Below are 16,292 nucleotides of genomic sequence, written 5' to 3'. Positions count from 1 at the left end.
CACTGATCCTACTGGATGGAAATTGTGCTCCTGAAAACCTGGCCATCGAGGCCTAAACTGCTCTGAGTTTCTGAGTAAACTTGAAAGGCAGTCTAGGTCCTAAAGACCGCAACTCTTAGGTGAGTCCTAGTGATTAACTAGGCTCAGAGACAGTGGACTTCAGGAACATGCAGCCTACTGACAAACCAGCTGGGGTGGCTAAGGGAGTGCTGGCATCACCATTCCCTTAACACCAAGCTGCAAAGCTTATGGCTCTGAAAGTGACCCCTTCCTTCCACTTGAGGAGAGGATAGGAAAGAGTGCGAGGGGCTTTGTCTTGCCTATAGAATATCAGCTCAGCCACAGAATAAGGCACCAGTCAGTGTCAAGAGGCCCCTGTTTCAGGCCCTAGGACCCAGGCCACATTCCTAGACACACCTAGGGCCAGAAGGGAACCCACTGCCTTGAAAGAAATGACTGTCTTGGCAGCATTCCTTACCTGCTAACTGAAGAGCTCTTGGATCCCGAATAACAAGCAGCTATACCCAGGTACTACATCGAGGGCCTTGGGTGAGCCTCTGAAGTTTGCTGGCGTCAGGTGAGGTTCAACACATTCCCAGCTATGGTGGCTATGGGGCAAAGCTCCTTCTGCTTGAGGAAAGCAGAAGGAAAAGTAAGGGGACTTTGTCTTACACCTAGGTACCAGGAGAGCCAGAGTGAGGCAGAGCAACAAGCAGGCTCTTGGGGTCCCTAATTCCAGCACTTGACTCTTGGATGGCATTTCTGGAGCTGCCTGGGCCGGAGAAAAACCCATTTCCCTGAAGAGTGAGTCCCAGACTAGGTATCTTTCACCACAAGCTAACATAAGAGCCCTTGGGCCTTAAGGGAACATAAGCAGTAGTCTGGCAGTACTCCTCATGGCTTGCGTTGGCAGTGGCTAAGGAGTGGGACTCCTCTGCCTTTAGAAAGGGGAGGGAGGAATGAGAAGGACTGCATCTCATGGTTTGAGTGCCAGCTCAGCTGCTGTACAATAAAACACCAGGTAGACTTAATGTTTTCAGATGCTATTCCCTGACTCCCAGACAGCACCTCTGGACCTACCCAGGGCCTGGGGGAGCTCACTCTCCTGAAGGGAAGAAAACAGGCCTGGCTAGCTTTGTCACCTGCTGATTGTAGAGGCCCAGGGCCTTGGGCAAACATAGGCAGTAGCTAGGAAGTGATAAAAATAGGCCTTGGAAGAGACCCAGTGCTATGCTGGTTTCAGGTCTCAACCAGGAGAATTGTGGCCACAAGGGTGCTTGTGTCACTCCACCTAAGCTGTAAGGGGCTCAGAACAGAGAGAGAGAAAAAAAATACTGTGTATGTTTGAGAGAAAATAAGGGAAGAGAACCAGGGCCTCTGCCTAATAATCTAGAGAATTCTATTGGATCTTGTCCAAGACAGTACAGTGGCACCTCTAGAAGTCTGCAAAAATCATAGCATTAATGGTCATGTGTGTCCTGTAAAGCAGATACAGCTTAGATCACAAAACCCAAGTCCTTTTAAATATCTGGAAAACCTTCTCAAAAAGGGACAACTACAAATAAGCCAGCCAGTGAAGACTTCAATAAATACCTAACTCTTCAATGTCAAGACACTGAAGAACATCTACTAGCATCAACACCATCCAGAAAAACATGACCTCACCAAATGAACTAAATAAGGCATCAGGGAACAATCCTGGAGAAACAAACATATGCGAACTTTCACACAGAAATTCAAAATAGTTATGTTGAAGAAATTCAAATAAATTCATGATAATGCACAGAAGGAATTTAGAATTATATCAGATAAATTTGACAAAGAGATTGAAATAATTATAAAGAATCAAACAGAAATTACGGAGCTGAAAAAATGCAACTGGCATACAGAAGGATATGTAAGGGTCTCTTACTAGCAGAATTTATCCAGCAGAAGAATGAATTAGTGAGCTTAAAGACAGGCCATTTGAAAATACACAGTCAGAGGAGACAAAAGAAAAAAGAATAAAAAACAATGAAGCATGCCTACAGGATCTAGAAAATAGCCTCAAAAGGGCAAACCTAAACATAATTGGCCTCAAGAGGAGATAGAGAAAGAAATGGGGTAGAAAGTTTATTCAAATGGATAATAACAGAGAATTTCTGAAAGCTAGAGAAAGATATCAATATCTAAGGACAAGAAGGTTATAGAACCCCAGGCATATTTAAACCAAAGAAGCCTACCTCAAGGCGTTTAGTGATCAAACTCCCAAAGATCAGTGATAAATAAAGGATCCTAAAAGCAACAAGAGAAAAGAAACAAATGACACAATGAAGCTCCAATATGTCTGGCAGTAGAGTTTTCAGTGAAACCTTACAGGCCGGGAGACAATGACATGACTGAGGAAAGAGAAAAACTTTTTTTTTTTTTTTTAATTTATTTATTATTATTATACTTTAAGTTGTAGGGTACATGTGCATAACGTGCAGGTTTGTTACATATGTATACTTGTGCCATGTTGGTGTGCTGCACCCATCAACTCATCATTTACATCAGGTATAACTCCCAATGCAATCCCTCCCCCCTCCCCCCTCCCCATGATAGGCCCCGGTGTGTGATGTTCCCCTTCCTGAGTCCAAGTGATCTCATTGTTCAGTTCCCATCTATGAGTGAGAACATGCGGTGTTTGGTTTTCTGTTCTTGCGATAGTTTGCTAAGAATGATGGTTTCCAGCTACATCCATGTCCCTACAAAGGACACAAACTCATCCTTTTTGATGGCTGCATAGTATTCCATGGTGTATATGTGCCACATTTTCTTAATCCAATCTGTCACTGATGGACATTTGGGTTGATTCCAAGTCTTTGCTATTGTGAATAGTGCTGCAATAAACATATGTGTGCATGTGTCTTTATAGCAGCATAATTTATAATCCTTTGGGTATATACCCAGTAATGGGATGGCTGGGTCATATGGTACATCTAGTTCTAGATCCTTGAGGAATCGCCATACTGTTTTCCATAATGGTTGAACTAGTTTACAATCCCACCAACAGTGTAAAAGTGTTCCTATTTCTCCACATCCTCTCCAGCACCTACAGAATGGGAGAAAATTTTTGCAATCTACTCATCTGACAAAGGGCTAATATCCAGAACCTACAAAGAACTCAAACAAATTGACAAGAAAAAAACAAACAACCCCATCAAAAAGTGGGCAAAGGATATGAACAGACATTTCTCAAAAGAAGACATTCATACAGCAAACAGACACATGAAAAAATGCTCATCATCACTGGCCATCAGAGAAATGCAAATCAAAACCACAATGAGATACCATCTCACACCAGTTAGAATGGCGATCATTAAAAAGTCAGGAAACAACAGAAAAAAACTTTTATGCTGGAATAGTATATCCATTGAAAATATTGTTCAAACACGAAGGAGGAATAAACACTCTTCAAACAAATAAAAACAGAGATTAAATCAACACCAGAACTGTCCTACAAGAAATACTAAAGGGAGTACATCAATCAGAAAAAGAAGGACATTAATGAGCAGTAACTATCATGTGAAGGTACAAAACTCACTGGTAATAGTAAGTACAAAAACACATATTAAAACACTGTAATTCTGATGTGTAAACTACTCCTATCCTAAGTAGAAAGACGAAGAACTAATAAAAAATAATAACTGTAACACTTTTTAAACATAGTACAATAAGATATAAGAAGAAATAACAAGAAGTCACAAAGTGCGGGAATGAAGTTAAAGCAGAGAGTTTTTATTAGTTTTCTTTTTGCTTGTTTGTTTATTTATACAAACAGTGTTAAGTTGCTATCAAGGTAAAATAGTGCATTATAAGATAGTATTTGCAAGCTTAATGGTAACCTCAAACCAAAAGACCAAAAATGAAAAGCATAAAACTAAACCATACCACCAGAGAAAACGACCTACACTAAAAGAAGACAGGAAGGGAAGAAAGAAGGATGAGAAGACCACAAAACAACCAGAAAACAAATAACAAAATGCCAGAAATATGTCTTTACTTATTTCATATTGCATGCCTGTATCAAAACATCTCATATACCTCATAAATATGCACATCCACTCTGTACCCACAAAAATTAAATATTAAAAACATAAGCAAAGAATAATAACAATTAAATGTAAATGGACTAAACTCTAAAATCAAAAGATATAGAGTGACTGAGTGGATTAAAAACAAGGCCCAGTGGGTGCAGTGGCTCATGCCTGTAATCCCAGCACTTTGGGAGGCTGAGGTGGGCAGATCACGCAGTCAACAGATCGAGACCATCCTGGCCAACATGGTGAAACTCTGTCTCTACTAAAAATACAAAAATTAGCTGGGCGTGGTGGTGCACGCTTGTAGTCACAGCTACTCGGGAGGCTGAGGCAGGGGAATCACTTGAACACAGGAGGCAGAGGTTGCAGTGAGCTGAGATTGTGCCACTGCACTCCATCCTGGTGACAGAGCAAGACTCCATCAAAAAAAAAAAAAAAAAAAAAAAAAAACAAAAAACAAAAAACAAAAAAACCCAATGATCTGTTTGTTGCCCACAAGAAACATGCTTCACCTATAAAGACACACAGAATCTGAAAATAAAGATTCAAAAAAGATATTTCATGCCACTGGAAACCAAAAAAGAACAAAAGTAGCTATACTTATACTAGACAAATTAAATTTCAAGACAAAAACTATAAGAAGAGACAAAAACATCACTATATAATGACAAACTGGTCAATTTTAGCAAGAGGATATAACAATTTTAAATATATATGCACCCAACTTTGGAGCCCACAGATATATAAAGCAAATATTATTTATAAAGCAAATATTATTAGAACTAAGGATAAAGACAGGCCCCAGTACCATAATAGCTGGAAACTTCAATACCTCACTTTCAGCATTGGACAGGTCTTCCAGACAGAAAATCAAGAAACATCAGATTTAAGCTATACTATAGACAAATGAATTGAATAGCTATTTGCAGAACATCTCATTCAATGGCTGCAGAATACACATTTTTTTCCTCAGTGCATGGATTATACTCAAGGATATACTATATGTTAAGTCACAAAGTAAATCTTAAAACATACAACAAAATTAAAATAATATCAAGCACCTTCTCTGGCCATGTGGAATCAAACTAGAAATTAAAACAAGAGAATTTTTGGAAACTATGCAGATGCATGGAAATTAAACAATATGCTCCTGAATGACCACTGAGTGAATGAATAAGTAAAGAAGGAAATTGAAAAATTTTTAGAAAAAAAATGATAATGGAAACACAACATACCAAAACCTATGGGATACAGCAAAAGCAGTAATAAGAGGAAAGTATAGCTATAAGTTCCTACATAAAATGAGAGAAAAACCCTCAAATAAACAATCTAATGATGAATTCTAAAGAACTAGAAAAACAAGAGCAAAGCAAACCCAAAATTAGTAGAAGATAAATAATAAAGATCAGAGCAGAAATAAAAAAATTTACATTTAAACAAATAATAGAAAGGATAAATGAAACAAAAAAGTTGTTTTTTTGAAAAGTTATGTAAGATTGACAAACCTTTAGTCAGACTAAGAAAAAGAGAGAAAATATAAATAAAATCAGAAATTAAAAAGAAGACATTGCAACAGCTGATACTGTGCAAATTCAAAAGATAATTAGTTGCTACTATGAGCGACTACATGCAAATAAATTGGAAAATCTAGAAGAAATGGACAAATTTCTAGACACCTACAATATATCATGGTTGAACCAGGAAGAAATTAAAAACCTGAACAAATCAATAACAAGTAAAGAGATAGAAGCTGTAATAAAACACCTCCCAATAATGAAAAGCCCAGGACCTGATGGCTTGACTGCTTATTTCTATCAAACATGTAAAGAAGTAATCAAAATCTTAATCAATTCCCAAAACTAGAGGTGTATAGATTGTTTGCAAACTCATTCTACAAGGCCAGTAATACCCTGATACCAAGATCAGGCAAAGACACATCAATAAAAGAAAACTACAAGCCAATATCTCTGATGCATATTGATGCAAAAATCCTCAAAAAAATACTGGCATACCAAATTCAACAATGTATTTAAAGTATCATTCATCATGGCCCACTGGGGTTTATCCCTGGAATGCAACGATGCTTAACCATATGCAAATCAAACATCATACCAACAGAATTAAAGTTAGAAAACATATAATAATCTCAAATAATGCTGAAAAAGCATTTGATAAAATTCAACATATCTTCATGATAAAAACTCTCAAAAAAGTGGGGAAAGAAGGAACATACTTCAACTAATAAAAGCCATGTATGGCAAACCCACAGCTAGTATCATACTGAACCAGGAAAAACAGAAAGCCTTTCTCTAACACCTGGAAAACAAGGATGCCCACTTTCACCACTGTTAATCAACATAGCACTAGAAGTCCTAGCTAGAGCAATCAGATAAGAGAAATATATGAAGGACATTCAAATTAGAACTGATAAAGTCAAATAATTCTTGTTTGTAGATGGTATAATCTTATATTTGGAAAATCCAAAGACTCTACCAAAAAAAACTATCAGAACAGGTAAACAAATTCAATAAAGTTGCAGAACACAAACTCAACATATAAAAATCAGCAGCATTTCTATATGCCAGAGTATCTGAAAATGAAATTTAAAAGTAATTCAATTTATAATAGCCACAAATAAAATTAAATACCTAAGAATTAACTTAACCAACAAAGTAAAAAATCTCTATAATAGAAACTCTAAAACACTGATGAAAGAAATTGCAGAAGAAACCAAAAAATGAAAAAGCATTCCAAGTTTATTGATTGGAAGAATCAATATTGTTAAAATGTCTACCCCAAAGCAATATACAGATTTGATGAAATTCCTATCAAAATATCAATACATTCTTAACAGAAATAGAAAAATAATCCTAAAATTTGTATAGAACAACGAAAGACCCAGAATAGCCAAAGCTATCCTAAGCAAAAAGAACAAGACTGGATGAATCATATTACCTGACTTTAAATTATGCTATAGAGCTATAGTAATCAAAACGGCCTGATACTAACTTAAAAACAGACACATAGATTAATGGAACAGAATAAAGAACACAGAAACAAATCCACACACCTATAATAAACTCGTTTTTGACAAAGGTGGCAAAAACGTACACTGGAAAAAAAGACAGTTTCTTCAATAAATAGTGCTGGGAAAACTGAATATGCTTATGCTGAAGAATGAAACTGGACCCCTATTCTCACCATATTCAAAAATCAAATTAAAATGGATTAAGGTCTTTAATATAAAACCTCAAGCTGTGAAACTACTACAAGAAAACTTTGGGGAAAATCTCCAGGATATTGATCTGGGCAAATATTTCTTGAGTAATACCACACAGGCACAGGCAACCAAAGCAAAAATGGACAAACGGGATCACATCAAGTTAAAAAGTGTCTTCACAACAAAGGATGCAATCAACAAAGTGAAGAGACAGCAGAATGGGAGAAAAATATTTGCAAACTACCCATCTGACAACGTTTTAATAACCAGAATATACAAGGAGGTTAATCAATTCTATAGGAAAAATATCTAATAATCCTATCAAATTTAATAATCCTATTCAAATCCTACCAAATATTTGAATAGACATTTCTCAAAATAAGACATACACATGGCAAATAGGTATATGAAAAACTGCTCAACATCATTGATCATCAGAGACATGGAAATCAAAATTGCAATGAAATATTATCTCACCCCAGTTAAAATGACTTATATCCAAAAGAAAGGCAATAACAAATGCTGTTGAGGATGTGGAGAAAAGGGAATCCTTGCACACTTTTGACAGGAATGCAAATTAGTACAACCACTATGGAGAACCATTTGGAAGTTTCTCAAAAAACTAAACATTGAACTACTTTGTGATCCAGCAATCCCATTTGTAGGTATATATCCCCCCAAAAAATCAGTATATAGAAGAGATATCTGCACTGTTCACAATAGCTGAGATTTGGAAGCAGCCTAAATATCCACCAACAGATGAATGGATAAAGAAAATGTGATACATGTGCACAATGGAGTACTACTCAGCCGTAACAAATAATGAGATCTAGTCATTTGCAATGACATAGATGGAACTGGAGGTTATTATGTTAAGTGAAATAAGCCAGGCACAGACAAACATCGCATGTTCTCACTTATTTGTGGTAATCTAAAAATCAAACCAACCGAACTCAGTTGTTGCCTACTTACCCTAGGTAACAAGGTAACAGTTGAAATGGTTACCCTAGGCTGGGAAAGGTAGTTGGGGATTCAGGGGAGGGTAGGGATGGTTAATGTTTACCAAAAAATAGGAATAATGAATAAGACCTACTATTTATTCCAAAATAGTAATAAAAACTTAATTTTGTATTTTAAAATAACTTAAAGAATGTAATTGGATTGTTTGTAACTCAAAGGATAAATGCTTGAGTTCCAAACTCAAAAACACCCCATTCTCCATGATGTGCTTATTTCACATTGCATGCCTGTATCAAGACATCTCATGTACCCCATAAATATATATACTTACTATGTATCCACAAAAATTATATATTTTTAGAAGTTGCACAGGATAATCTTGTCTGGTCAAAGAATAATTGTGATTAATAGAAAGGTGGCTTCTCTACTACCTACACCAAAAAAGACCAGAACAACACGACAAATGGGGCCCATGGAATTCCTACCTCTGCCTGATACTATCCTCTGAGTCCACTTAGTTGTGGACTGATGCTTGTGCTTCAAAAACAACACAGTCTAGCAGAATTCAGGTGCCCCATCAACACCTGAGGATGAGCTCTAGAACCAACTTAAACGTGTTGAGCCCCTTGTCACTCAGTCAAAAATAGTGAGAATTACCATTATATTAGACACTCGTGAATCTGGAAGCTAACCGTGTACATGCATATGCTTACTAGTCTGACCATTGAGCATGTGCTTCAGGACCTTAAGCTGTGAGTGTTCTGCAAAAATTTCCTATCCACTTGTTTGGGGCTTATGTCACTCAACTTTTCCTTCAGGTATCTGCTGAATAGTCTCAGGTTATCACTGAGGCCTTCTTTGGCCAAGGCCTTGGCTCCAAGGCATTGTCTCCCTCCTTCCCCTGTTTTGTATCCCTAGCCCTTATCATTACCTGATATACTATGTGTTTTACTTATATGCTGTCTGTCTCCTCCTACTAGAATATAAGATCCATGATGGTGAGCGGCTGTGTCTGTTTTTATTTTCCACTTATTTCTTTGCATGGCACGAAGTGGACACTCAATAAATATTTTTGAATTGCTGAATAATACAGCAGATTACACCATAAAGAATCAATTGGGGGAGAAATGAAAATAAGGTAAATAGGTAGAGAACCAACATGAAGTTTGAAGACATGAGAGTGAAGAGTTGTCATTGACTTTTCTGTGGATGAGGCAATTACTCTAGTACCCCGAGTGAATATATACACTCTGGGGACTAGCCAGATTTGGTTTTGACTTGAAGCTCTGTTTCATAGCTTAAATGATTAAATATTTCAAAGTTTGAAAGGTTCAGATTCTTTAAACTTTTCTTAATGGTTCTCTGCCACTTTGTGTTCTTTCCCATTTTTCTAGAATGTGTGTTTCCTATGATTTTATCAGCTATATTATTCATTGATTTTAAAATATTTATTATCTACCCTGTTGTTTAGCATTATTGGGGAGATTAAATAAGTATATAAATAAGTACACACACAGACACTCATATGCACACTTAAATGCACATCATTTACATCATACATAGTAACTGTCGAATAATTGGCAGCTTTCACAATCATTATCATCATCTTTACAAAGATATCCAGGAATCAAATAGAAGAAAAGCGAATGATGGGCAGTTTGGATTAAAGTAAGCATAGGAAAGGCAGAGCACCTACCAAGGCAGAACTAGAAAGACATGAAAAGGCATGTAATAAATTATTTTTCCTTGTTTAGAGGAAGAATTTCCTTACATACAGTTATCACCATAAGCAACATTCGATAGGTACAATTTTAAAAACACACACACAAAGGATTCTGGCACAGTTAACAGAAACATCATGAATGTATTGATACACATAATTTAGTATTAGAAGCAATTGGTAATCTATAAACAGTTATATGTGATGACTACACCACTGTGAACAATATCAAGTGCTATCATTTGAGTTGCTCACATACTATCCATTATAACTCTAGTCAGTATAAAATTTCCCCTTACTCTTGCTGGCTTTGTAATAATAATAACTGTCTTGACAAATTACTTACAGCATTATTCAAGTTCATGCACTTTCATCTGCTTCCTTGTTTCTAGCAAAATTATGACACTAGAAGCAAATTATTCTAATTGCTTCTCCAAGCCCAGATGACACATACTTTTTGTACACTGAGTAATAACTTCATTCTCTTGTTTGCTTAGTCACCAAGGATTTTGACTTTTACTTTGTATAATGTAGACATTTAAGAAACAAAAGAATTAAAAGGATTTTAAAATGTGTAGAGTACATATATGTATATCTAGCTAGCTAGCTAGCTATCAGTAAGGGGTAAATATTTTTGAAAGTTCTTTCAGAATTAAGTGAGACCGATTGAATAAGCATACAGTTATGCCCCACACATCAAGTAATTTCCCCAGGCTAAATTAGAATAGTTAACACAAGATTATCATAATTTCTCATGCAATGTGTTTTCAAGTTTACTGCTCATAGGTTTCTGAAAAATAGAGAAAAGCAGTGGGATAGTCAGGGCTAGTGAGAGAAGAGTCAGAATGTTTACTTAGCGACATACTAAGTAACCTCAAAAGGAAAAGAATCAGATACAAAGGAGTGAGGGAAAGTGGACTAGCTGGATTATTAGAATGATAAAGGCCAACTCTTAGATTTCACTATCTCATTAATCTGTCCATCCATGAATCCACCTATCCATCCAATACTAAATCACCTTCTATATACAAGGCAGTATAGGTGCTACAGTGATTCCTCATCCTTGTAAAGAAGAGCAAATGTCTACCTAAGTAGAATACAATAAAAAACATGAAAAGCTCATGACAGGATTAGGTTACATCTCTGCAGGTACAAAAGAGGGACAGTTTATAATAGATGCAATGGATTAAAGACAGTTTTATGAAAGATGTGGCATTTGAATTGAACCTTGAATGATGGTTAATATTTGTACTAGGAGATACTGAAGGAATGTTGGAAGGCCTTCTAGGTAGAGGATACAGTGAAACCATTGATAGGAAAATATATGCAGAGAAGAGCATGCTCAGAGAAGAGGGTGAATAAAAGCTTATAGTTGAAGGTAAGACTGAAGAAGTGATTTGGAGGGAAATGTATGAGTTCTCAAACACTAAAGACTTTGATCTTTACTCAAGAGTCAAGACCAATTATGGCCACTGCTCTTTTGAGAGGACCTGGGTTAATATATGCAGATAAAATATAAGCTATATGAGGCTGGAGGATCACTTGAGCCCAGGAGTTTGAGGCCGGTATGGGCTAGTGATACCCCATCTCAAAAATATAATTTAAAAACAAACTAACTTTCTGTTTTTATTTCTGTGTAGCAAATTAACACAAACTTATTAGCTTAAAGGAACACAAGTTTATCATCTTATGGTTCCTCTGGGTCAGGAGTCCAAAGATGGCTTAGTTGGGTATTATGCTCAGGGTCTCACTAAGGTTAGAACCAAGGTGTGCTCTGGGGTAGTAATCCTATTTGTGGCTTTGGATTCTCTTTGAAATCCACTCAGGTTTTGTCAGAATTTAGTAGTGGCAGGACTGAAGTCCCTGTGTTCTTGCTGGCTGGTGACTAGGGACCACTCTCAGCTCCTAGAAGCCACCTATATTCTTTACCTCCATCTCCAAGCTTGAAATATAGACGTCTTTTACGTGGAATCCATCTATTGAGTCTCTGACTTCTATCTCTTGACTTCTAGATCCAGATTTAAAGTCTCATCTGATGAAGGAAGGCCCACACATATTTTCTATCTTAAGGTCAACTGATTAGGGACTTTAATTACATCTGCAAAATCCCTTTATAACAACACCCAAGTTAGTGTTTAACTGAATAACTGGGAAAAAGCATGTATATACGAGGTACCAGAAATCTTAGGGGCCATCTTAGAATCCTGCCTACTGTAATACCCAGAGAAGCCATTTACTTTCACTTGTTTTTACCTTGTTCAATATATCTTGCCAGTTTTTATATGTACATACACACATGCACACACAAACACATATACTTATGTACCTTAAAATTATTCATTATATTGCAATAATTTTTATATTCTTATATATAAGAATAATAATAAGAGCAAATTCATGACATTATTCAACTTATAGTTTCTAACAGGTTTAAATTAGGTACAAACAATATTGAACATTTAAAATGAGATTATTCACAACTGCTAGCCTATTTCAAATTGTCAAAGTATCTTCTGCAACACCTTATTTGAAAAATGGAAAATATGACATGCTTAATATGCAATTGAACTTGATATTTATTGGCTTGAGAATCAACTACTATAAAATACAAAAACAGCTAAATTATATGAGACCATTCTTCAGCTTGTCAGACTTTACAAAATGTGATATGACTTAATAATAAGTATAGGGTAGTATCATAAAATAGACAATTACATAGAAACAGGAATTACAGGTACTTGTAAATTTGTTTCCTCCAAAGCAATGTACCATTTTCCATTCTGCATATTTATGGTGTCATTTGGATTCATAATTATGCTCTAAATGGTCTTCAGTTATTTCTCATAAAATTATCTGACCTGTGATATGCCTTTTTCTGAGGAAAAACTAAGTCAGAAAAATTATATAGAGAAGTGAACCAAATCTCTACAAATACAAGATTAGAAAATCAGTGACAATGTGTCCCTCTTAGGGAGCATTCTGTTGTTTCTTAGAGACTTTCTACTCACCATTCACTTATGATTCAATAATGAATAATTGGCCGGGCACAGTGGTTCATGCCTGTGTTCCCAGCACTTTGGGAGGCTGAGGCAGGTGGATCACCTGAGGTCAGGAGTTCGAGACCAGCCTGACCAACATGGAGAAACCCTGTCTCTACTAAAAATACAAAATGAGCCAGGTGTGGTAGCACATGCCTGTAATCCCAGCTACTTGGGAGGTGGAGGCAGGAGAATCACTTGAACCTAGGAGGCGGAGGTTGTGGTGAGCAGAGATCGTGCCATTGCACTCCAGCCTGGGCAACAAGAACCAAATTCCATCTCAAAAAAAAAAAATAATAATGAATAGTTGATTTAAATAACATATTTCATTTATGAGACTGCTTATATGATATAATATGTAACATTCTCCCACTAAACCTCATTTGTCTTATAAGCAGCACAATAGTTAAGGCACATGAAATAATTAGTCTGAAGTCATTTCTTTGACATGGCCCTTTGGATACTGGTGTCATCTGTCTTCCTAATAAAGATTAACCCATGCAGTTTGACCAATCAGGCATGAAAATTCATCATCAGATAAATGAGACTATATTCTATAGTTTTTAGATGTAGAGACAGCTTATATATCATCAGCTAAATTCAGTATAATTTTAAAAAATCCCTAGTACTTACATTAATATGCTTCGTTGTTTGCTAATAAAATATTAAAATTGTGATGCTATAATTTAGCATAAACATATTGTTCTAATTATGCCCTAAACAGAAGGAAAAAAATGGTCTTTACTCAAGTTTTGTTTTGTGAACATGTATGTAATTATTTCTGTGAACACTGGTATTAAAGTATTACTCTTGATGATGGGCAGATAGAATATTTCAACTTTTATTACAAGAGACCTTAAAATAATAATAATGAGGGTATAGATGTTGTAGGCAAACAAAAAACACAATAAACAAAACAATGATAATAAACAATGGATCTGGAGGTTTAAAATAAAACCCTGGGTTTAAGTCACTGAGATTATTACATAGAAAGAATGAGACTTTGGATAATTCACTTAATTTGAGCCTCACGTGAATGTCTGTCTTGTCTATTTGATGGAATTGTAAGGTTAAAATGAAAATGGATGTAAAATTTTAGTTTTGGTTTCAGTTTATTTTAGTTCTATAATGGAGAAAACAGGATTTATACACTAGTTTATTTAACCCAGATTTATCTGTTCCAAGTCTGAAATTATTAAACAGAATTTATAAAATATTTGTTCTATTGTGCAAACTGGAGAAATTATTAGATATTTGGTTCAAACTATAGGTTATTATACCACACAAAAGCAAAGTTCATCCCTCCACTAGTGACACCAAAAATTGTACAAAGCTATTTCACAAATTGCAAAATAAGCACACAATCCTTCACTTGTTTAATAGTATAAAGCACATTTAAACATTACACAGAGAGAAGGAATGAAGATGACAATAAGCACGATCCAACAAGTCTTAAGTGAATAAGTGGTCATAAAGTGTTTTTCAAATTATGAGTCTAGATTTAAAACATTTTGATTATCATATATAGGAGAAAAATATTTCAAGTACATGTTCCATAATGTCTATAAAAAAGGAAAAGCAATGTAAATGACTTAAACATCAAAACCTTTTTTATTTGACATTATCTTAATATCCTACATATTCTCATCTTCCTATGTTTTAAAATACTTTAAAGTGTATATTATCAATTAATTACCGTTCAGGCAGGTAAGTATTTTAAGGGCTATTTTCATTTATCATAAAATAATGTTATTTGTCATAAGAGAAAAGGATTAGGAATAACAACAAAAAATTATCCAAAGTCAGTGCAGGTTTATCAACAGACATGAGATATGGCGAGCAAAAGGGTGGCAGAGGGAGAACTTGGGTAATGCATACTTATGTCTAGGACTAACAATTGGGTAAGGATAGATTGGTATGTAACTTGGATTCAGCAGTGTGCAGGATTTGAGATCAAAAGTCAAAATTCAATTTGTGGAGACAAATTACTCTGAATTAAAAAACAATGCATAGGTCAGAGTTACAGATATTAGGCTAAAATGAAAAATGTGAGTAAGACCTGAAGAATATTTGGAGAACCAGAAAAAAGAGGTAGGTTGAGTAGAAGACATCAGAAGTGGCATGATGAGGGTATATGGAATATGGTCCCAAACAACTAGATCTACCCCTAGGAGTGGATTTTTTTTTTTTATACTTTAAGTTCTAGGGCACATGTGCACGACGTGCAGGTTTGATACATAGGTACACATGTACCATGTTGTTGTGCTGCACCCATCAACTCATCATTTACATTAGATATTTCTCCTAATGGTATCCTTGAGGAAACAAATCAGATAAAGTTGATGAAATGGGAGTCTGGAGACAGTCGTATTCAATCTGAAATAGGAAGAGAGGTTCACATTAAAAACACAAGGTTTGTTCTCTTTGAAGCTATTGTGAATGGGAGTTCATTCATGATTTGGCTCTCTGTTTGTCTGTTACTGGTGTATAAGAATGCTTGTGGCTTTTGCACATTGATTTTGTATCCTGAGACTTTGCTGAAGTTGCTTATCAGCTTAAGGAGATTTTGGGCTGAGACAATGGGGTTTTCTAAATATACAATCATGTCATCTGCAAACATGTTCTCACTCCTAGGTGGGAATTGAACAATGAGATCACTTAGACACAGGAAGGGGATCATCACACACCCGGTCCTATTGTGCGGAGGGGGGGAGTGGAGAAGGATAGCATTAGGAGATATACCTAATGTAAATGACGAGTTAATGGGTGCAGCACACCAACATGGCACATATATACATATGTAACAAACCTGCACGTAGTGCACATGTACCCTAGAACTTAAAGTATAATAATAATAAAACACACACACACACACACAAGGTTTGAGGAGCACCATCATCAGCTGGGTAACAGTCTTCGCCCAATCGCTTGCTGCTTTCACCCTACATAATAGAGCACTTTCTCCTTTGGCCTCAAATTTGAATAGAAAGACACTCAGCCTAGCCTAGACAATTAAACTCCACTGACCAAAGAGCTCACCTTTTAATCCTATCTCACAGGATAATTTTCCTAATATTTTGCATAAAAGAAAGCCTTGGTCAGCTTAACCAAATCTTGACTACAGTTGACTTGTCCTTCTACATGTTTATTTTAGTCTCTTGTTTCCTATTATTTATAACTTATCCATCAATTTAATTTTCTTGTACTGTTAAAAATGAAGATAGAAATTTCACAGTGCTAAGGAAATAGTCCTAAAGACAATTGGATTCTGCTCGACTTCTGAATTTCTAGCT

Source organism: Macaca thibetana, chromosome X (genome assembly GCF_024542745.1).
Source record: "Macaca thibetana thibetana isolate TM-01 chromosome X, ASM2454274v1, whole genome shotgun sequence".
NCBI classification, from domain to species: Eukaryota; Metazoa; Chordata; class Mammalia; order Primates; family Cercopithecidae; genus Macaca; species Macaca thibetana.
Note: the sequence above shows the minus strand (reverse complement) of the source record.